This window comes from Sapajus apella, unplaced genomic scaffold, assembly GCF_009761245.1.
Source record: "Sapajus apella isolate SASKATOON/1434 unplaced genomic scaffold, GSC_monkey_1.0 scaffold21, whole genome shotgun sequence".
In the NCBI taxonomy this organism is placed as follows: Eukaryota; Metazoa; Chordata; class Mammalia; order Primates; family Cebidae; genus Sapajus; species Sapajus apella.
In genome coordinates, this window is record NW_022436961.1 from 23,851,489 (window position 1) to 23,876,419 (window position 24,931).

At 39.7% G+C, this 24,931-nt stretch overlaps 1 long non-coding RNA gene across 1 annotated transcript; it reads right to left on the reverse strand.

Annotated features, from left to right (window-relative positions):
• Window positions 1-6,539: 6,539 nt before the first annotated feature.
• LOC116558230 lies at window positions 6,540-15,234 on the reverse strand. The gene is made up of 3 exons (XR_004271914.1): window positions 15,139-15,234; window positions 15,022-15,023; window positions 6,540-6,583 (listed from the first exon to the last, which is right to left on the reverse strand). It is a non-coding gene; the product is annotated as an uncharacterized LOC116558230 (long non-coding RNA).
• Window positions 15,235-24,931: the final 9,697 nt, after the last annotated feature.

The following is a 24,931-nucleotide window of genomic DNA, read 5'->3' on the forward strand; positions in this document are numbered from 1 at the left end:
ACTGTCAAGCAAGCATGGAGAGAAAGCATTCCAGGAACACCAAGAAGTGGCTCTTCAAACATGATGAGGTGGGGAAGCACATGGCATCTCCTGAGGGAACGTTAACCCTCTTCTGCAGGAGCTTCTTGGGGACAGGGATCAGGGTGGAGAGGCTATGACCCCTCCTCACTCATCTCCCTAGCAGCTGAGCTGCTACCCTGCTCAGTACACTAAGGCTCTGCATGATATTTTATTTGAACATGAGATTCTTCAACTAGAAGCACAGACATAAATAAATATCATGAGTGAACACTGTTTCACAATCCAAAGTCACTGTGTCCTGGGCAATATGGCCCAGCCAGAAGGAACAGATCACCTCTCTGACACTATTATGATACCCTCCATAGGACCCCCTGTCTTTTTATGATTCCATCACCAAATATTTGTGCACCACACACTCTGGGCAGGTACCAGAAATTCTAAAGATTTTACATCCAGTTTCTTCCCTTAATAGGTTTACAAAGGGGCTGAGAGGAGGACATATTCTTCATGAGAAGACACACCCAGGAAGTGGGCCAGGTTTGTGTGTGCCAGAGTCAGGGTGGCCAGCTGATGTGTGACAAGGCAGTCAGAAGGTTCCTAGGGGCAGTGGGGCCAGAGCAGTGCCTGAGAGACAGGAAGTCGTGAAGGAAGCAGAAAATAGACAGGAAGTGTGTCTACAGAGGCAAGAAGGGATGGGGTCTGCAGAGGAATGCGGGCTTAGAGGGACAACAAGGATCTGGAGGCAATGTGTAGATGACCTGGGAGCAGAGGATTCCTGTAAGGGAGCAACAGGGATGGTGGGAGGAGAAGCAAAGAATCATTCTCAGTCTATTCAAAGACTCATATGGTCAAAGGAACCCAAAAGCAGGACATGTGTGACCTATCTGGGTATTAGAGGTTGGGTTGTGTTGTTCAAGCTTCTCACCCACTTCCACTTGGGATGGAGACAAAAGAAGGGAACTGGGAAAGGGAGAGAAAAGTAAAGAAGGGCAAGTGTAAGGTCTGTAGCAAGAGGCTCACTGATGTCCTTGCCTTTCCTGCTCCAGCCGCACTCCATACAAGGCACATAGCCCAGGGCTGGACCCCACACCAAAACAAGAGATGGAACCGAGATGGAATCAGAGACCAGAGTAGAACAGAGTGAGACCCAGGGCTGTGACTTGCTTGAAGTGGCTGCAAGAGGACTAGGGTGGAGTAGGAGTGGGAAGCAGGGTCCCACAATGTTCCTGAGCCACAGCCCCTCCCACACCCTGACTATGTCCCGCCAAGGCTGAAGCCTTGCAAGTCACATCCACTCCTAGGGAAGAAAGCAATGCAGTCAAACTGTCAATCAACTGACACAAGCAAGCGAGACATTTCCTCTGTTCCTTTTTGAGACATCCAGAGGATCAGGCCTGGGACACCGAAACACAGGTTCACTGCCAGGAACACGGAAAGGAACCCACAAGGATGGCATGGTGGCCCCTGTCCATACTACTAACCCACTTAGATTTGTCCACATCTACACAGACCTCTGCATTGTGTCTACTCACAGGCACCTTGTCACATGAGCAGACACACACCAAGAAACGCACAGAAATGTGAGAGAATCCCCAACACCTATCCCGCAGACCTCAAGCACATACCTTCTGGCCTGGCACCTGGTCTTCAAGCCCAATAATGGCAAATAAGGAGGGTAGGGTTGCCAGATAAGTCGCAAGACATCCAGTCAAATTAGAATATTAGACAAGCAACAAGTCATGTTTTAGTCTAAGTATGTCCCAAATAATGCATGGGATATACTTATCCTAAAAAAAAATAGATTTTTTTGCTTCTCTGGAATTCTGATTTAACTTATATCCTGTATTTTTAGGGGCATCCCTAGAAGATGACAGGTGGAGGTGAGGGAGTAGGAGAGAGAAGATGAGGGGAGAGAAGGAAGAAATAAGCAGGCGATAGTTCTGTCTGTAAAATAATAATAATAAAATAACATAGCCAAAGACTTTAGTGAATTGCAAAAACATCAGGGCAGATGGGCCATGTGAAGATTTAAGGAAGTCATCTCCATGGTCACTTCTTCCTAAGATGACCCAGCAGGATACCTTTCTGGGTCAGGAACTGCTAAAGGGTGATAATGCAGTGGTCCCACCACTCCTTTGCGTATTTGCTTTGTTTTAATATTCAACATAATGATACTCAAATCACTTAATACTCTACCAAATGGTATTATGATTTCCATTGTACAGTGGTTCAGAAGGGTTAAGGGGTTTGCCCAAAGTCACATATCTTTAAATGACATATCCAGGATTGTAAGGCTGACCAGACCCCAAACCTGGCTTCCCTCCACAACCGCATACCCAGAGGCCCCATGCCATCCTCAGCACCATCCAGCGGAACACTCTGCCATAATGGAACTGCTCTGAATCTGCACTCTCCAACATGGGAGCCGCAAACCCATGTAGCTGCTGGGCGCTGGAAGTGTGTGTGGCTAGGGAGATGGAGGGATGGAAGTCATCATTTAATTTTCATTTCATTTCATTTTAAATAATGAAAAACTTAGAAAGCCACATGTAGCTTGTGGCTCCCTTAATGGAAAGCACAAGTAGCTCCTCTCTGGCCAGGGAGCCAAGCTCCCCCAACCTCCTTTGCCTGTCCCTTTGGTTTCCCTGGAGCCTGGGTCTGGCATCTCCTATATGGGGCAAGGGTCCCAAGAAACACAAGATGCTGTTACAACATCCTTGGAAATCATCCTTCCCCATCTCCTCACCTCCCATATGGGGAATCTCCGAGCCAAGGAGCCAGAGGCCCCAGGATCATTTCAGGGACAGAGCTAGTACTGGAAAGGGGGCTCCTCACTCCCACACCCCTGTTCTTTTCTGGCTTAGGATGGGAAAAGCAAAACTCAGTGGCTCCCAGCACAGGCTGGGCAGGCCTAGAAGTCCCCTCTGGGATCCTGAGCCCCACTTCCAAATACCCACTGTTGTCAGAAAGGATGTGGGAGGAGATCCATCCCAGAGACCAGAAGAGATAAGTCTATCTGCTTAATGCAGGGAATTTGAGAGACAAAGGAAGAAAACGACAACATTAGCACAAAACCTTGCTGAGTGTGCTCCCCCATTACCTCCGAATCATAATGACACCAGCCTTTCATGTTACACACCCAAGTAATTATAGTCAGCTAATGGCTTCCCACTGAAATCAGATATTAACTTTTTATTACACCGCCTGAGACCAGGATGGAGACAATCACAGGATCAAGGAAACCTGGGGTAGTCTCTGGAAGGTCAGCAGTCCCAGTGACCTCCTTCAGGGGCAACCCAGCCCAGTCAACGCCCCACCCACCTAGGACCCCCAGATACTCCTGTTACGGTTGTATCCTGACCCCTAAGAGAATCCAGTGAGGAATGAGGGGTCCTGGAATCCAGTCCAAACTCACTTGCTTAACTCTGTACCATGGAACAAGTCTTTCCCTAATCCATTCACAGGGTCCCCTCCTCTACTGCACACACTCTTCAAGGTCTAGGTCTCGCCAGACCCTCAGGTCCTCAGCCCACTGGAGAAGAGACGTGTGCTCACTTAAAAGCCTCTGTGATGTAAAGGGATGACTTGTGTGCTGTTTTTCACAACTATTCATAGAGTGACCTTGGACCAGTAATTTCCCATCATTGAGGCCCAGTTACTCCTATTGTGACAAGGAGGAGGTCTGTTCTGCCATCCTGGTAGGGATGCTGCAAAAATCAAATGAGGTCATGGCTTTGAAAGTACTTTCTATTCTCAACATCCCACATGAACATCAGGCTTTATTAATTATTCGGCTGGCTCTCACCCCCAGGGGTCTTTTGGGAGTCTGGGCTGCCCATCCCCTGGCATGCCAAGCTTGCCTGGCATTTACAGGTTGTCACGCTCTGGTCCTCAGCACTGTGAAGATCTGCAAATCCCATGTGGTACTCTCGAGAACTACTGCTATTGGGGGAAATACACATTTATATGTTAATTCTTTAGACTTTTGAAAGCATTTGTGCATACATTGTCTCATTTGAACTTCACAACCATTCAGTGATTTGTAGGGAAGGCACTCTCCTCACTTTGCAGCAAAGGAAACAACCTCAGGGGAGTGAAATGCCTTCTGGAATTGCATAAATTCAAATTTATACATCTGTAAAAGACACGGGTAGGAATGGGACTTTGTCTCTGGAATCACAGCACTCATGAGGCCTCAGGTCCAGTAGACACTTGGGCATTAATGCTTCATGAATAATGAGAAGATGAGTGAGTGGATTAATAAGCAAATACCTCACAGCCATCTGTAAACAGCACCAAATCTGGATTCACACAGCAGGACAGACAGGCACAAGTCAAGACCCCTTTAAGAAATCAAGGTTACCAGCCTGGCAAACATGGTGAAACTCCATCTCCACTAAAAATACAAAAATGAGCCAGGCATGGTGGTAGATGCCTGTAATCCCAACTGCTCGGGAGGCTAAGGCAGGAGAATCACTTGACCTGGGATGCCAACATTGCAGTGGGCGGAGATTGCACCATTGCACTCCAGCCTGGGCAACAAGAACAAAACTCCATCTCAAAAAAAAAGGGGGGGGCTGGGTGTGGTGGCTCATTCCTGTAATCCCAGAGCTTCGGGAGGCCAAGGCAGGTGGATCATGAGGTCAGGAGTTCGAGACCAGCCTGGCCAAGATGGTGAAACCCTCATCTCTCCTAAAAATACAAAAAAATTAGCTGGGCGTAGTAGCACGCCTATAGTCCCAGCTACTTGGGGGGCTGAGGCAGAAAAATCGCCTGAATCCTGAAGGTGGAGGTTGCAGTGAGCCGAGATCACACTACTGCTTTCCAGCCTGGGCAACAGAGTGAGACTCCGTCTAAAAAAAAAAGAAAAGGAAAAAAAGTCAACGTTAGCCTGTGCTTTCAAATCCTACCCTGATTATTTTCTGACCTGTCAAACACCTGATTTGTTTCATAGACTGGAAAACTCAGGTTCAAAGAGACAAAGCAAAAGGCCCAGCTTAACCTCGAGTGAGTAGGTATATTCAGATGCAACTGCCACCTCCAAGTGGAAGCAAGGTGTGGGGCACTAACCTGTGCAGCCTCACCTTGGGGTCTCCCTAAAGATTCCTGAACTCTGGGTAAAAAGTAGAGTTTCTATATCCCTGAGCAGGATGAGAATTGACCAGCAAAAAATATCTGCAGACCTCTAAGCACATCAAATTAAAAGCTACCAACAGGGGCTCAGTTGAGAAACGAAGGTTAAAAAAAAAAATCCCAAGTCAGAAAGTGTGTAAAATATTTTCCCTAGAGGACTTAGTACAGAAGCAGTTTTAATTAACTGTGCATTTCATTTAAGCTTAGCAAGCAAGTTATTGTACACTAAATAAATACCAGTTGGTTATTAAGAACATATTTACTTCTGACTTAACAACTACAACAGGTTATAGATACAGATTTCTGTTAAAGCACAGTCTGGTACATTTGTTTGGAATAATCAAGTGTTCTTTACTCAGGATATAATAATTGCCTTATTGAATCTGGAGAGGCTTTTCTGTTGGCAATTTATAGCAAACAAATTTCCTCATGTAATTATTCTGTTCTTTTCTCCAGAAGAAGAAGGAGCACAGAAGATAGAGATTCTAGAACCCAGGTCTTTGACTTAAGGGGACAAGTTGGCCGAGTGCATGCAGCCTCCCCATCTGGGAGACCTGGATAGTGGACCAGGCAGAGAAGCCCAGGTAACTGAGTCTAAATAACAAATAATTGTTTAGTATAAGTATGGCCCATCCACTGTTTGGAACATACTTAAAACAGTTATTCATGACCTGTCTGAAATTCAAATTTTACTGGGCATCCTAGTAATTGTTTGCTCAGTTGATGGACCATCAACCCTACTTTTTTTGAAATTTATATATTATTTATTGACTTTCCATTATTGTAGGTAAATATTTAAGTTTCTTTTTTTCTCCCTATCCCTCGCTGTCCCTCCCCTAACCCCCAACCCCCAACAGACCCCAGTGTGTGATGTTCCCCTCCCTGTGCCTATGTTTTCTCATTGTTCATCACCCGCCTGTGAGTGAGAACATGTGGTGTTTGGTTTTCTGTTCTTGTGTTGGTTTGCTGAGAATGATGGTTTCCAGATTCACCCATATCCCTACAAAGATCATGAACTAATCCTCTTTTATGGCTGTGTAGTATTCCATGGTGTATATATGCCACATTTTCTTTATCCAGTCTATCATTGATGGGCATTTGGGTTGGTTCCAAGTCTTTGCTATTGTAAATAGTGCAGCAATGAACATACATGTGAATGTGTCTTTATAACAGAATTATTTATAATCCTTTGGGTATATACCCAGTAATGGGACTGCTGGGTCAAATGGAGTTTCTATTTGTAGATCTTTGAGGAACTGCCACACTGCTCCATAATGGTTGAACTAATTTACACTCCCATCAACAATCGAAAAGTGTTCCTATTTCTCCACATCCTCTCCAGCATCTGTCTCCAGATTTTTTAATGATCACCATTCTAACTGACGTGAGATGATATCTCAATGTGATTTTGATTTGCATTTCTCTGATGCTGAGCATTTTTTCATATGTCTGTTTGGCCTCACAAATGTCTTCTTTTGAAAAGCGTCTGTTCATATCCTTTGCCCACTTTTGAATGGGTTTGTTTGTTTATTTCTTGTAAATCTGCTTTAGTTCTTTGTCAATTCTGGCTATGAGCCCTTTGTCAGATGGGTAGGTTGCAAAAATTGTTTCCCATTCTGTTGGTTGCCAGTTCACTGTAATAATTGTTTCTTTTGCTTTGCAGAAATTCTTAAGTTTAATTAGGTCCCATTTGTCTATTTTGGCTTTTGTTGCCATAGCTTTTGGTGTTTTAGTCATGAAGTCCTTGCCTATGCCTACGTCCTGAATGGTATTGCCTAGGTTTTCTTCTAGGGTTTTTATGGTGTTTGGTCTTATGTTTAGATCTTTAATCCATCTGTAGTTAATTTTAGTGTAAGGTGTCAGGAAGGGGTCCAGTTTCAGCTTTCTGCAAATCAACCCTATTCTTGATGGGCCATGAAGGTATTGTTATGTAGAAAATCACTAAGGACACCACCCACATCCCTAGCTCACCTCTCCATCCGCAAGGTGCCTTGAGGTGAGTGACATGAGCTAGACAAACACATACTTTTGTGCCCAGATGCAGGGGGAGTCCCCCAGACCCTCTAAACAGATACCCCACTCAGCAGTAGCCATTACCTTGTGTTCTCTCACACTCTCTCCTGCTCAGTCTCCTCTGTGGTCACAGATCACTTGGTCATTGATATGGTTTGGATCTGTGTTCCCACACAAATCTCATGATCAGTTACAGTCCTCAATGTTGGAGGTGGATTTAGTGTGAGGTGATTGGATCATAGGGGTGGATCCTTCATGAATGGTTTAGCACCATCCGCTTGGTGCTTGTCTCTAGAAATCTGGTTGTTTAAAAGTGTGTAGCACCTCCTCTCACTCTTCCTCCTACTCCAGCCATGCAAGATATGTCTGTTTCCCCTCACCTTCTGCTATGACTATAAGTTTCCTGAGGCCTCCCCGTAAGCCAAGCAGCAGCCTCTGCTTCCTGTACAGCCTGTAGAACTATGAGCCAATTAAACCTCTTTTCTTTATAAATTACCCCGTGTCAATTATCTCTTTATAGCAATGCAAGAATGGACTAATACAGTCATAGAGCCACGAGGTAGTCCTCTGGCTAACAAATGAGGAAACTGAGGGCCAGGAAACAAAGTGACATGAGCAAGATTATAGACCCAATTGCTGGCAGAGCTTGGTTTTATGGTCATCATTCATCATCACCATCATTTATTAGGATCCACTAGTACTAGTATCAGGGAGTGTTAATCGTATGTCAGGCTCTTTGCTTAGGAAACCATCAGAGTAACCCTATGAGAAAGATATTTTATTGTTTCTATTTTTTTTTCTTTTTTTTTTTGAGATGGAGTTTCGCTCTTGTTACTCAGGCTGGAGTGCAATGGTGCGATCTCGACTTACTGCAACCTCCGCCTCCTGGGTTCAAGCAACTCTCCTGCCTCAGCCTCCCGAGTAACTGGGACTGCAGATATGCGCCACCATGCCCAGCTAATTTTTGTATTTTTAGCAGAGACGGGGTTTCACCATGTTGACCAGGATGGTCTCAAACTCTTGACCTCGTGATCCACCCGCCTCGACCTCCCAAAGTCCTGGGATTATAGGCATGAGCCACCGCACCCGGCCTGTTTCTATTTTTTAATAGCTGAAATCAAAGTCTCAACTCAGAAACCACAAGTTCTCCCCAAGACACCATGTTACTCTTTCTTCTTCAACTGTTTTCTCTCTTTCTTCACTTCTTCTATCCTCTATAAAAAAAGTCTATAGTATCCAACATCTACTAAAAGTTCAATACTGAGCCATGCACTCTGGCAAACTGATTTTTAAAAATGCAAAATGTGGCTCACACCTATATTCCCAGCACTTTGGGATGCCAAGGCGGGCAGATCACCTGAGGTCAGGAGTTTGAGACCAGCCTGACCAACATAGAGAAACCCCATTTCTACTAAAAATGCAAAATTAGCCAGGTGTAGTGGCCCATGCCTGTAATCCCAGCTACTCAGGAGGCTGAGGCAGGAGAATCTCTTGAACCTGGGGGCGGAAGTTGTGGTGAGCCAAGATTGTGCCATTGCAATCCAGCCTAGGCAGCAAGAACAAAACTCCATGTCAAAACTAAAGAAAACTGAAAAAGATTGAGAGGCAGCATGCAGAGTGTCTAACAGCACAGAGCATGGAGCCCAGTTGCCTGGATTTGAATCTTAACATCTGCACTCACAAACTGGTGAGCCCAGACAAATTATGTAACCTTTTGGTGGCTCCCTTTCCTAATTAGTAAAATGATATGATATAATAATAGTGCTTAGAGTAGTGCCTGGCACATGATAAGCACTGTATAAATATTTACCATGGCTGCTAGCATAACAAAGTGCCTGAAATCTGAGAACTGAATAATTAGCAGAGCTCAGCAGAGCCTGCAGAGCAAAGAGCTAGATCCTACTCTGTGGCTGGTAAGCGCCTTCCCTTCGTTTGTTATCTTGAAGCCATTGGGGAAACAGCCCAGGACAGCAAAAGATGCTCCCAAATACTGTGTGTTCAACCTCAAATCCCATGTTAACCATAACATAGGCCAATAAATATGACAACCTGGTTCTAGGATTTTTAGAAGAGTTTTCCTTTCTAGTATTCTTTTACATTATGGTCAGAAATCATGTAAAAGTATTCAAAATTCCAACATTTATGAATCCATAATATTTCTTTCAGCCTGTGTTCCCCAACCATAAGAAGTACATCAAACTACTGTGAGACAGGACTCCCACCACACAGCTACCAAGAAGTTAGAAACATGATGGCCAGAGGTGTAGCCATACTGTTATACACAGAAATGTTCGGTCGTATTAAGACAAAAACTTATGTTAGGTCTGATATTAAATTGCAGTGACTGAAATAAATGGTCTGATATTTATTTATTATATCAGATGTGATTTCAAAATGATTGAAAGAGAGCTTCCAAAAATACATAAAGTACAGGATGTATATAATTGGCCATCACAAAAGTAATCTAAATTTCTAAAAATTTAATTAAAAAGAAGTAGAAGACCTTAAGACCAATCATCAGAGGTAAAAATTAAAACTATTAAGTAGGTAATAAACTATCAAAAGTTTCCATGACCAGATGACTTTAGCAGTGAATTTTATTAGTCTTTTAAGGATTCGATAATTTCCAAATTATAAACATCGATCCAGAGCATCAGTAAACATGAAAAACTGAGCCATTTTATAAAGTCGGCATACATCTTGTACCAAAAATGAAAAAAATGAACCAAAATAGGAAACTATAAACTGATTCCACTTATGAATATAGATGCTAAATCTCTAAGGAAAATAATAGCATATGGAATGCAATAGTACATGAAAAGATTGATCAACTGTTACCAAGAATGATTCATCCTAGGAAGGACAGGACATGTTATAATTAGGAAGTCTATTAATACAAAATACCACATTAATTAGAAAAACTGAAAATAATCTCAATTGTGGCCCCCAAAATTATTCAGTAACTTTTTTTTTTTTTTTGGCAGAAAACCATTTGGAAAAATAACAATGAAAGAATTTCCTAATATGATAAAAACTATCATGTTTAAACTAACTACCTACATTCTATCTGCTCACAGTGAGCCTATAAGTTATCTACTGCCACAAAAATGCCATGTAACAAGTCACCCCAAAGCTCAGTGGCTTAAATCGACCATAATTAGTTTAGTTTATGAATCTGAAGGCCAACTAAGTGTTTCTTCTAGTCTTGACTGACCTCATGCTCGTGAAGAAGGTTGACTGGTTTGGGGATGATGTCACTGAGCTTCAACTGGGTTAACTAGCATAACTCAACTCCACTCCAAATATCTCTCATCTTCTAACAGGGTGCCATAGGCATGTGTTTCTCATGGACATAGAAGAGTGCAATGGTGAGCAAGACCACTTTAAAGCCACTGTGTGCTTTATGTTTGCTACCATCCCATTGGCCAAGCAACATGGCCAAGCTCAAAGTCGGAACACAAGAGCCCTCCACAGTTACACAGCAAAGGGTGTAATTGCAGGGAGAAATGGAGACTGATGCCATTTGTTAGTCCATAACATTAGCCTCAGGGCAACTGTATCAACTCTACTGTACAATAATAGATTTTACATTAAAATTTTATTTTTTATATAAGAAGTAAATAGTCTATCATCAAATAAGTTTGGCAGGTCCTAGGTGTAATAATAAATAATATTAAACAGGTTTGTTTTCAATAGGAATTCTCAAGTTTTTATGTGTATTAAGGTTTCCATGTGAAGATCATAGTCTTTCCCAAACCAGTTTGAACACAGAGCCCCTTCGTTTTTTACAGGGCATCTGGAAGGCTGGATGATTATAGGACATACTTTGGGCAAAGTAAAGGATATAAATTCTTTTGAATGGCACTCACAATAGCTGAAAACAAAAGGAGTAAAATGCCGTTATATACTCAGAATTAATCTTGATAATAAATAAGCAGTATTTATATAAGGAAAACAACAAAACTTCCCTGAGAGGCATAAAATAAAAATTTAATTAAATGGAGACACACTATCTTCCTGAAAGAAAAGAATCAATATTGTAAAGAAAGCAATTTTTCTAAATTGATTTATAGATTTAACATAACCCCAATGAAAATCTCAATGAAATAATAATACCCCAGTTTTGGTGGTAAAAACAGACATCTTCATACACTGCTGGTGAGAGTTTAAATTGGTGCAATCTTTTTAAAAAGCAATTTGAAGCCTTAAAATTGCTCATACCTGTTGACCCAGATTTAGAAATATACCCTAAGGAAATGATCAAATGTGAGTAAAAATCTATTTACACAGATTTTCATTACAACACTGTTTAAAGGAGAAAATATGGTAATAACCCAAATATCCACCAATAGCGGCATCACTAAATGGATTTTCAGAATTTTATTTAAGTGACTATCATGCAATATTAAAACTTGTGATTCCAAAATTTAATCAGATATAAAAATGCTTACAAGATAACTTGGGGAGGGAGGCAGAAGCAAGATATAAGTTGTATTCAATACGAGCCCAACCCTGTTACCCATGTTCCTCTAGAATAAAACCATGAGGAAATAAAATGTTACTGTTAATATTTCTGGATTCCATTTATTTTAATTTTTTATACTCCCTGATATTATATAATAAACGTGTTATATTTAGTTTTAAAGAATTATGCCAGTAAATGTTTCAAGGATGAAATAAAAAGTAAATCATCCAAGTAAACAGTAAGTGGGATCAACCAAGGTAAGGAAATTGTTGGGGGAAATGTCACACCAGAGGCGGAATTTATCTCACCAAATAAAAAAGAAGTTATTAACCACACTCTGGTACTAGTTCAAGAACTGACATATCAACTAGCAAAAGTCCCTCAAAACGCTGTTAAGTATAAAATAATATTAAAAATAGTATCAGAACTATCATAACCTACTAGGAAGCACTAAATTTTCCAATAAATGGTTTCAGAAAAAATTTACCATTTGGGGGGAAAATAGTTCCTCATCACATACTCTACACAGACAAAACAAATTTTGAAGAGTTTAAAGAGTTCAATCTAAGGCAATTAGACTGTAAAAAATTAAGTAGCAATGTACATGAACAATTTAACTTAGAAAAGATAGAACTCCTCAAAGCATAATCTGTAGACAAGCCATCTGGAAAAGAGTGGCAGGGGCCATAGTTTTACTATTTAATAACTAAAAGATTTTCAACTTCAAGATAATCAAACCAAATACAAAATTGTATAGGAGGCATCACAGCTTGGGGAAAATATTTCCAACAAATAGAACTTACAAAGATTCAATGACTTTTACTTATGAAGGACCTTCACAGATCCCTCAGATGTGGAAAACAATGTTCTGTACAGCCAACTCTTCACGGGGACAGATGTTGGCAACCCTACTGCTTTTCTGTGTGCAATCTCCCAAAGCCTCAGCTTCCTCACCTACAAAATGAGCATAACCATCTGAGAGAGTTGTTCTGAGGATTACATGAGATAAAATCTATAAACTGCTTTAGCACATATCTGGCATTAGTGAGTACTCAATACATGTTAACTAAAAGCACTTGTATACATTTGATAAATGTCAATCTGGCATCCACCATGAGATGGGAACTGTGCTAGACACTAGGGATAAAATAAAACGGAGTGGGCAGAGTGAGTCATGGAGCTGGGAAATCCACTCATTCTCATTTCCAGGGTGCATGAAAGTCTTCTAGGGGTGACGGTTTTAAATGAAGAATAAAGGATGAAATGTCAGTTAGGCAAGGGGACAGAAGAGTAATTGTCTCCTTGTCTCTGATTTTACTCATTTTATTCTTTTGGCTTTTTTTCTTAGTCTAGCAGAAGGCATGTTAATTTTAAGTTTTCAAATAAACAACTTTTTGTTTCATTGATATTTTGTATTTTTTTAAGTATCACTTTCATTTATTTCTGATGTTTATTATTTATTTTCTTCTAATTTTGTGTTTGGTTTGTTCTTGCTTTTTTAGTTTCTTGAGGTTTCTCAAGTTGTTTATTTAAAGTTGGTTTTTTGAACATAGGCATTTATTGCTATAGACTTCCATCATAGAATTGCTTTTGCTGTATCCCACAGAATTTGGTATGTTGTTTTCTATTTTCACTTGTCTCAAATAATTTTTTAGTTTACTTTTTAATGTCTTTATTGACCATTTGTTGTTCAGGAATACATTGTTTAATTTCCAGGAATTTGTAGAGTTTCCAACATTCCTTCTGTTATTGATTTTTAACAGTAATTGAGGTAGAGAAGACAGCCTATGTGAATACTGGGAGATGAAACAGCACGGAGGTGATTCTTATACCACACAAATGCTCATCATCGCAGTAGAGAAAGCTTAAGGTGGAGAGTGGAGAAGAAGGAAGCTAGAGGAGTTAGCAGGGCCTCCACGTGCTTGGTTAGGAAGCTTGGACTTACTTCGAGGGTGACAAGAAGCCCTAAAAGAGTTTTCAGTAGGCATGTGACCTGTACTCTGAAATGAACACTCTAGCTGCAATGTGGAAAATAAATTGGAAAAAGCCAGGATGAGAGGCAGACAGACCTCTGAGGAGCTGATGCATAGAAATGGTGATGGTGGCTGAGCCAGGACAGGGGCCAGAAGGTTGAAGCACTGTAGACAGATTTGAGGGATATTTAGGAAACAAAATGAACAGACAAGGTGACTGATTGAATGCAGGAACCAAGTGGCAGGGATTAGTTAAGGTTCATACTCAGAAATCCCAGAGCTTTCAGAACATAAGTATAATGACAGACAAAAATGGCAAAGGTCAGAAAGACACAGTTCAAAAAGAGCCACAAATAGCAGAATCAAAATAGACATTTGAGAAATATTCCATATTAATTGTAATTAAAGATATATAAATTTCTAAGGAATGTAATTTATCATCAGTCAAATTATATGTATTAAATGTATATTCAGAAATATGTAAATTACTTTTAGGTTCAGTTTTAGGAGTGCATGCTATCTAGACATACTGGTGAATGAGTGGTCATTTATCAGTCTATGTTTATTCTACTGGATGGGTTCAACCAATAAGTCATTTGTTTCTTTTTAGCTTTTTTAACTGATACATTAATAATTGTATGTATTTACGGTGTACATGTGATATTTTGATATATGTATACAATATATAATAATCAAATAACAGGAATTAGGATATTCATCACCCAAAACACTTAACATTTCTTTGTGCTGATAACACTCCAAACCTTCTCTTCTAGCCATTTTGAAATATACAACGTTATTGTTAACTATCATTACCCTGTTGTACTATCAAACACTTTAATTTATTCCTTCTAACTGCATTTTTGTACCCATTAGCCAGACACTCTTTATTCCTTTCTCCCCACTACCCTTCCCAGCCTCTGACAGCCATCATTCTGCTCTTTGCCTTCATGAGATCAACTTTTCTAACTTCTACTTATAAGTGAGAACATCAATGTTTGCCTTTCTGTGCCTGGCTTATTGCGTTTAATATAATGTCTACCAGTGTTGCTGAACTTACAGAAGTTTCTTTGTTTTTACGGCTGAATAATATTCCACTATGTAGATATACCACATTTTGTTTATCCATTTATTTTTTGCTTCCTATCTCATCTAATGTGGATAGTGCTGTTTATTCATTTATTTGTTTGCTTCCCTATCTTATCTAATGTGAATAGTGCTGCAATAAACATAGAAGTGCAGATAACTCTTCAGTATTCTAATTTCCTTTCTTTTGGATACATGCCCAGTGGTGCGATTGTTGGATTATATGATAGATCTATGTTTAGGTTTTTGAGAACCCTCGAAACTGTTTTTTATAGTGGCTGTACTAATTTACATTCTTACCAGAGTGTATTAGTGTTCTTCTTTTTCCACATCTTCACTAGCATTTGTTATTTTTTGTCTTCTTAATAATAGCAAGTTTAAGTAGGATAGGTAATATCTCAATGTGGTTTTAATTTGCATAATGTGGTTTTAATTTGCCCTTCATACTAGTGATGTTGAGCATTTTTTCATATACTTGTTAGCCATATGCATGTCTTTTTCTGAGGAATTTCTATTCTAATCATTTGCCCATTTCAGTTGGATTATTTGGGTATCATTTGTTTGTGGCTGTGTTGCTATTTTATTGTTTGAGTTTCTTATATATTCTGGTTATTAATTCCTTTGCAGATACATAGTTGGCAAATATTTTCTCACATTATGTAGGTTGTCTTTTCACTCTGTTGATTGTTTCCTTTGCTGTGCAGAAGTTTACTTTACTGTAATCTCATTTATTTATTTTTATTTTTGTTGCTTGTGCTTTTGAGGTCTTAACCAAAATATCCTTGCCCAGGTCAATGTACTGAAGCATTTCTCCAATGTTTTCTTATAGTAGTTTTAGAGTTTCAGATCTTACATTTAAGTCTTTAATCCATTTTGATATGATTTGTGTATATGTTGAGAAACGGGCCTAGTTTCATCCTTCTGCATATGGATATCCAGTTTTCCCAGCGCCATTTATGGAAGGGATTGTCCTTTCCCAAATGTATGTTTTTGGCACCTCTGTTGAAAATGAGTTGTCTGTACATGTGTAGATTCATTTCTAGATTGTCTGTTCTGTTCCATTGATCTATATTTCTGTTTATATATCAGTGTCATGTTTTGTTTACTACTAGAGTTTTGTAGTCTGGTAGTGTGACGTCTGCAGCTTTGTTCTTTTTGCTCTGGATTGCTTTGGCTATTTGGGGTCTTTTGTGCTTCCATACACATTTTAGGATTTTTTTTTTCTATTTCTGTGAAGAATGTCACTGGTATTTTCATAAGGTTTGGGTTAAATCTGTAGATTATTTTGAGAAGTATGGAAATTTTAACAATATTTATTCTTCCAATCCATGAGCATGGACTCTCCATTTTTATATACTCCTGAATTTCTTTCACCAGTGTTTTATAATTTTTATTGTAAATATCTTTCACTTATTTGGTGAAATTTATTTGCTTGATAATGTCCCATAATTCTCATAGCCCTTCATCACTCTTTTTCACTCATTTTTCTTTTTGCTTCTCTGCTTGAATAATTTCATTATAAGTTCTGTCTTTAAACTTGGTAATTCTTTCCTGTATTTGCTTGAAGCTGTTGTTAAACCTTTTTAATGAATTTTATACTTCAGTTATTTTATTTTTTATTTCTAGGATTTCTGTTTGTACTTTTAACTTTCCATTTCTTTGAAAAAATTTTTGTTTCCTGGATTGTTCCGTAAATTGTATTTAGTTTCTACCCATATTTTCTCGTGATTTCCTGAACTTCTTTAAAAGAATTATTCTAAATTCCCTGTTTCATAGATCTTCAGTTCTTCTGCGTCTGTTGTTAAAGGTTTGTTGGTTTCCTTTGGTTTGCTATATTTCTGAGTTTTCACCATCCTTTTGTCTTTACACTGATGCTTGTGCATTTAAGAAGAGAGCCACTTCTTCCAGTTTGTGCAGGTGTTTTGGTTGGTGTTTTACCCATACTGCTTTGCATCATAACTTAAACACTGGCCTGTAGTTTCTGCCTGTTACAGGAAGGTCTACAGTCAGCACCACAACTAAAACACTGCACTGGAACTAATTCATTGCCCTGCTATTGTTTCCTGGTCTGGGTAAAACTTACAGTGAGCACTGGATGTTAAATGTTTCCCTGGACTATACTACTGCCCTGCCATTGTTGCTCATCTGGAGAAGACTTGATCAGGCATCAGATCCCAAACCTGACCTTTTAGTTGTTTCTGAGCCAAGGGAAGGCTGCACATAAGTACCTGAGCTTTGTGAAAAATCCAGCCAGGGATCTGAGTTTTCTCATGGACTATTCTCTGTGTAGCAGTTTGATGCTGGCCAGTCTCTTCTACATGGTCGTCCCACTGACTGGAATTCCAAATAGCCACCAAGATCTGCATACCAGTTTCTGTAATTAGTGCTCTGCTATTTTTCTACAGTTCACTCCATATGGGTTAGCCCTTCTGGCACTATCAGCGGTTCTTGTGGGATGGGACTGGAGTGGGCTTTCCGCAAAGATTCCCATATTTTTAGGGAGATTAAATGTACACCTGCAATTCCCTCCTCTTACCTCAGAAACTGTTGGTTTAGGGAAATTCTCTACGAGTGGCATTATGCTGGCTTTGAGGAGAGAATGCACAACAGTTTGAAATGACCGTCTCTCTTACCAGTTGTGGCTTCTCTTTATTCTGTGGGCCCAGTGGGTTTCTCCACTTTTCCCCCAAGTTCTGGTAAACTTATAATGATATCCTTGTCTTCGAATATTTTCTAGATGTATTTTTGTGAAGGGAGTGATACCAAGGGATCTTCTATTCTTCCATCTTTCTGATGCCACTCTTCCAGAATTTCTCTCAAATAACAAGTCTTGATTGACCACCCACTACATACAGGCACCATGGTAAGTGCCAGAGATGCAAGTCAAATGAGTGCCTCTGCTTCTCCTCAGTAAAACACAGACACATGTATATTTTTAATGGTAGTTGTTACTCTAAGTTCTAAAGGCATGAGCATAAAAAAAAATCTATTCTTCTCCTGCAACTCAACAACAACAACAACAAAAACCAAACAACCCAATTACATATGGGCATACAGAGCAATGGTAGTCTTTTGTAGTCTTCAGTGTCTATTTTTCAAGGAGGGTGGGAGGGGAGTGAGGGTTAAAAAATTACTTATTGAGTACAATTTCATTACTTGAGTGATGGGTACACTAAAAGCTTGGAGTTTATGATACAATATTGCATGTAATAAATCTGTACTTGTACCCACTAAATATACAAATTTTTTTAAAAATATAAATAAATAAAAATGGGCAAAGGACTTGAAATAGATATTTCTCCAAAGATGATATACAAACCAACAAATCACTGGTTACATGGCAGCGTCATTAAGTAGTTATTTAGCACAGGCACTACAAGAAGATGAAAGAATGACAACTAAATCAGACTTGAGGGAAGGGAAGAAGTACAGAAGAGATGACACTGAAGCCAGGGTTCTTTTGGGTCATGGGATAAACATGAAGAAGTAAGATGTTAACATTCTACCACAGAAACTCAGGGAGAAATAGGAAAAAAAAAAAAAAAAAAAAAAACAAGTGTTTCTGCCAAAATCTCCAGTCTTCTCCAATTGGACAAGTCAAGACTTGTGCTCACAGAAAGATTTCTCCTTAAGGGCATGCAGGGGTGTAGGTGTACTGCCATCCAGTGGCAAGACAGAAGGTGCAGACTAATTGTTTTTCATGTCCTTCTAAGCCATTACTGAGAAGATCTGAGGAATTTGGGGGGAAGGAAATGTCACAAAATAAATCAAAGACGGTGACCAGAAATGGATAGAAGCTTTGTTTAACCTCCTAAGAAGAAATGCTACCTTTATTACATATGTATTTTTCTAAGAAGCACGAATATTTGTAATTAAATGGCTGTCTCTCTTTTTTTCCTTTCCCATCACCATTATTGATGGACACAAGGTCTAGCTTAAGTACCAGGAGAAGCCAAGTAGATTGAATTGGTCCATGGCACATTCATCCAACTAAGTTGTAGAATCCAAAATTCACCTCTTTGTCTTTTAAGCAATCTCATTTTAAATATAGTATAATATTTTACCCATCAGTATGAATGTCCACCTCTAGCTATTGGTCATTACTTATATCAAATCTTAGAATAAGATCACTGGATGAAAGCAACCCAGGACATATTCATTCAACAAATATTTTTTTTCATGACAGTTGTTATTCTATGTTCTGAAGATATAAACATGAAAGACCTGTTCTTTTCCTACAACTCAACAACAACAACAAAAACCCAATTTTAAAAATTGGCACAGTACTTGAAATGGACATTTCCTTAAGAAGGAAATGACCAACAAGCACATGAAAAGGTACTCACCATCACTAATCATTAGGAAAATGCAAATCAAAACCACAATGAGATACCATCTCAAACCCATTAGGATGGCTACTTTCAAAAAACAAACCTGAAAATAAGTGTGGAGAAGGACATGGGGAAATTTGAACCCTCATGCACTGTTGCTGAGACTATAAAATGATGCAGCCCTTATGAAAAAGTATGGTAATTCCTTAAAAAATTAAAGATAGAATTTATGATCTAGCAAGTCCACTTCTGGATATACATCCAAAAGAATTGAAAGCAGGTCTTAGAGAGATATTGACATACCTATGTTCATAGTAGCATCATTCACAAAAGCCAAAGGTGGAAGCAACCCATATGTCCGTTGACAAGTGAGTAGATACGTGCGGGGTATACATACAATGGATTTTTCAGCCTTAAAAGGAAAGGAAATTATGATACATGCTACAGCACAGATGAACACTGGGGACACTGTGCCAAGTGAAATAAAAAGACAAATGCTGTATGATTCCACTTACATGAGGTACCTAAAGGAGTCAAATTCATCTAGACAGATGATTGCTGCCAGGGTCTGGGTAGAGAGGAGAATGGGAAATTTGTGTTTAACAAATACAGCGTTTCAATTTGGAATGGTGAAAAGAGCTCTGGGAGATTAAATATATTCACATTGTCATGTGAATATTCATATAACATTGTTTATATTCACATTATTATGTGAATATACTTTACTGAACTATATACTTAAAATGATAAAGATGGTAAAATTTCTGTCATGTGAATTCTACCACAGTTAAAAAGAGAAAGAACTGTTCTCTGTCTTAGGACTGCTCACAGTTTTGTGCTGGTGAAGTGCCTCACCACTCCTCAGTCTAAGGCTTTCCATTGCTATTCTGTTTAGGTACTTCATCCCCATATAGTTGGCATCTCTTCTGTATGGACACAGCTTTTCTGCTTTCTCTATAATGTGCTGGTCTAAAACTTCATTTGCAAGCCAGAAACCGGGGGCTTAATGAACAAAACTTGTTCATTGTGAAAACTACTGCAGAGCCCAGGAAGACCCTGATGTATCCCACTGTCTCACTTGAAGTAAACCTTTTTCTTGTGAAAGAAACCTTTGGTTACACTGTGCCCAGAACTCTCGGAAAGTCTTCAGCTCAAACATGCTGGCAGTTAGTGCCAGGCAAAATGGGATGCCTTTTCTCCAGGTTCAAGCTCATCAGGACCCTCCTTCTAGCTATTGAAACAAAGTAGGTAGTTTCTAGAAGGAATGTCTCATTTCCCAATGCCTCCAACCCTCCCCTCTCAAATGGATTTAAAGAACCCTCTTGGTGGTGCGCCCCTGCCCCAGCCCTTATGTCAGGGGATAGCAGGCTTAGAAGACAGCAGCCTTCTTTTCATAAGTCTTCACATCTACTTTGACCATATCATTCAGAAAGACTTGGAGCTACTGAGACTCAAGGTTAGAAATGGAGATGGTTCTTTCCCCTGCTTTGAATCCTGACATCCAGAAGTGGTCCACCCTTAGAGGGCTTGAGTACCATGGTAATACATGCAGGAAAGGGGGAAAAGAGGAAAGAAGAGAGGTGAGAGGAGAGAGAGAGAGAGAGAGCACAAGCGTACACCAGCTTTTGAAATGAACTGGTAATTTAAAAGTGTACCTCATCTCCATCAGCCTCTCTCTCTCTCTGGGAGTTTCCTAAATGACTACAACAGTAAGAGGATGGAAAGCAGTGGGTTGTTCTCCCCACAGCCTCTGTGGCCAGGCTAACTCTCACTGCCTGGTGTCACTTCTCTCTGTCTTATGCCCTGATGTTTGAAATCCAGCCAGAGTCTGGCTTGTTGGTACTTTGTAAGTCACTTAGATAATGCTATTTTCATATTCAATAATAGAAATAGCTCATACAAGCTTCTCACACAGTTATCCCTGCTCTCTTTGTGGATGGCACCACAACATGGTATGGAAGAAAGATAAAGTAATCCGGGATTAGGTCAGAGTCCTGGGTCTGTAATATGATGTGTTGGCTCTCAGGCTTTATGCAAGTTACTCAGCCTCTTGAAGACATAGTATGTGTATTATAAAATGGTACATTGCAGTATCTGCTTCAAAGGGTTGTTGTAGCAATCAAATAAAACAACCTACAAATAAATTATTCATTGCAAGACATCTGCTATATAGGACAGAAGTAAAAACATGTAGTCTTTGCGCCAAATCCAACATGGCAAAATCCCATCTCTACTGAAAGGAAACACACACACACACACACACACACACACACACAAATTAGCCAGGCATGGTGGTGTGCACCTGTAATCCCAACTACTCAGGATGCTGAGGCAGCAGAATCACTTGAACTCCTTCCTTTGCTCAGCCTGAATACTTTTAAATCATTGGAATGACCAGCTTGGATTCTCCAGATACCAGAGTCTTCACTTCTTGCTATTGTCTCACATCTAGCCTACTTTCTACTGTTAACATTGTCTTGAAAGTTTGCATTTGAGACCCCAATATGGTACTCTAAAGATGAGCAGCATACATTATTGCAGATGAGGCATAGGACCTATAGCCTGGCAGATCCAGAAATGTGAATTTGCAAGCACATCAAGAAAGGATCTTTAATCAGAGGCAGCCTCAGACTCACCAGGCTGAAAACAGTGATGTCAAAAACCAGAGTGTCCAATTATGAGTTTGCAATGACAAAGAAAATGGTCCAGAAAATTGGAATATCTTGTCGCTACCTTTATAAAGACAATATGCTACAAGCAAAGCATCATTATAGTTAGACGGTTCCTTGGCCTATATAACACTGGCACTAAAATAAGTAAATCAATAAAGCATTGGTACATGCTAGGAAGCCCAGAAGTGGAATTTAGCATACACAGGAATTCAGTACCCAATAAAGGTGGCATTTCTAGCTAGTGAGAAGGTGATGGATTTATTTCATAAATGGAGTTAGGATAATTTGTTAACTGTTTGTGAAAATACAGTTACTTTATATTGCACTCTTCACACTATAAACCAATATAAGCTACAAATGGATAAAAACACTAAAAATTTTTTATTAAAAATAAGATAAAAATCCTAGAAGACAATATAAGTGAATACTTATCTGCTCTCATGTAGAAAAGGCATTCCTAAGCATAAAAGTAAAGGAAGAAACTGTAAAAGAAAAAAATTATAAGCTTTATTACATAAACATTTAAATACTTATAAAGATCTGAAGATGCCACAAATAAAATTAAGAGGAAACAACAAGCGAAAAAGAAAAAAAAAAAAGGCTAGGAGCAGTAGGAGCAGTAGCTTATGCCTGTAACCTCAGCACTTAGGGAGGCCAAGGCAGCCAGATCACTTGAGGCCAGGAGTTCAAGACCAGCCTGGCCAGCATGGCAAAACCCCACCTCTACTGAAAGGAAACACACACACACACATACACACACACACACACAAATTAGCCAGGCATGGTGGTATGCACCTGTAATCCCAACTACTCAGGAGACTGAGGCAGGAGAATCACTTGAACCTGGGAGGCAAAGGTTGCAGTGAGCCAAGATCATGCCACTGTACTCTAGCCTGGGTGATGGAGTGAGACCTTGTCTCAAAAAAAAAAAAAAAAAAAAAAAGAGAAGAAAAGAGCAACCTGTGGCCAAGCATACAGTGATAAACAAAGCATACGGGACCTACACCTTCAAAGAATTTTCAACCCAGTGGATGACAGACTTTAAAATCAGGACCATCTTCAAATAAATCATTATACATAGAGATAAGTCCCTCTGAAGCCAAAACATTGAAAGTCATACTGGGGAGATCTCCAGTTAATAGTCAAGGAAGGTCTCTCAAAACATGTTATTTTTTCTGGGGACTAGGAAGATGAGTAGGAGCAAGGACGGGGGTGGGGAGTAAGGACCCAAGCTAAGAGAAGACCGCTATTGCATGTGACAGCAGCAGCCAGAAGGACAGTGGAGCACAGGGTGTAGGTGTGAAAATTGCAGGAGGGATGATGGGGCAGGTAAGCAGGGCTATGTGCACTAACTTAAAACTTTTGTACTTTTAATTGAGTCTTTGAATGGTTCTTATAAATCACTAAGACAAGCACTATACTCCAACAGGCAAGAGGGCAAAGTGGGCAATTCACACAGCAGGAAATGTCAATAAATTTATAAGATACCAAAAGTCATTAAGGTAGAAGGTTGACCAGGGCTGAGAGAACAGAAAGGACGGCCAATGGATCGAAGGCATGCTTTTGGGATGATGGAAATATTTTAAAATTGGATCATTGTGACGGTTGCATAACTGTAAATTTATTGTGAAATCATTGAATTGTACATTTAAAACGTGTACATTTTATGGTATGTAAATTATATCTCCATAAAGCTATTTTTTAAAATATTTGTTCAACCTCTCTAGAAGCAATGAAATGTAAATTAAAATACGTCATTATTTATCTTTCAAATTTGCAAACAATTTAAGAAATAACAATAGTCAGTGTTGGTAAATGGAAAATTGGCATTTATATAGAATTCTAAGAAATTTGAAAATAACTATAAAAGCCTATTACTTGATCACGTACCTTGTAATTTAATATAAGAAAATAACCATTAGTGTATAAAAAATTTTCATATGAGAAGGTTTACCACAAAAATATTTGTGAAAAGAGAAAAACAGAAAAAGTTTAATGTTGAGCAGTAGATGATTATTTAAACAGGCAATGGTATAATTCTATTTAAGAATAAGCTATAGAGGAATGCATAGTTGCCAGGCACTGTGGCTCACACCTGTAATCCCAGCACTTTGGGAGGCCGAGGCAGGCAGATCCCTTGAGGCCTGGAGTTCTAGACCAGCCTGGCCAACATGGTGAAACCCATCTCTACCAGAAATACAAAAATTAACCAGCTATGGTAGCACACACCTGTAATCCCAGCTACTCAGGTGGCTAAGGCAGGAGAATCACTTGAACCCGGGAGTTGGAGGTTACAGTGAGCCGAGATCCCGCCACTGTACTCTAGCCTTGGCAACAGCATAAGACTCCATTTCAAAAAAAAAAAAAAAAAATAGAAGAAGGAGAATGCATAAGCACATGAAGAAGAGGTGATAAATTAAGTCAAAAAATTATAAAATAGCATAGTAGCATAGTATGATCCAATCTGGGGAAATCAGACATGCTTCTACAGAAGGAGGCTTAAAGGACAGAAATCTAGGTATCAGTGTTAGGTATCAATTAGCTGTTGCCACAAAATGCTGTTTAACAAAGCACTCCAAAGCCTGTAAGTAGAAGTACTTGTTTTTTGCACGTTACCAGGATGTCTCTCCTGTGGGAAGTGAGGCAATAGGGCTGCAGGGGAGGTCCTGGTCCACACGTCTCTCCAGTGCCTGTGCTATCCAGGCATCGTCTTGTGGCGGAAGCACAAGAGGACACGTCCATCTGCAGGAGCACATCTCTAGCCTCTGTGCGCATCACTTCCGCCCGCATTCCACCGAGCCAAAGCAGGTCACAGAATCAAAGCCCAAGGCAAGGTGTAAAGAGATGCACCTTGCCGGTAGGAGGAGATGCAGCAAGCTATTGAGAGTGTAAGAATGGGGCACAATAATGCATTCTACACAATATCAAAAGCTTCAATGTGATTATTTCAGAGTGGAGGAGCTGTGTTGCTTTGTTTTCTTTTGTTTGCTTATACATATTGCATTACTCAGCTCTTTTCTAGGTTTATTTCCCGCACATGTTATACGCGTCTGCGGGGCAACAGTAGCTCTATTGCACAGGTCTTCTGCTCTCGAAAAAGAAACCTCCCCCTTGTGAGGCAGGCCATTCTAAAGCAGTAGAAAAATAACAATGAAAGAAATTGGAAAGTTTCTTAAAGCTTCTGCTACAAAGCTACATGTCACTTTCAGTCACATGCCATTGGCCAAAAAGCTCACA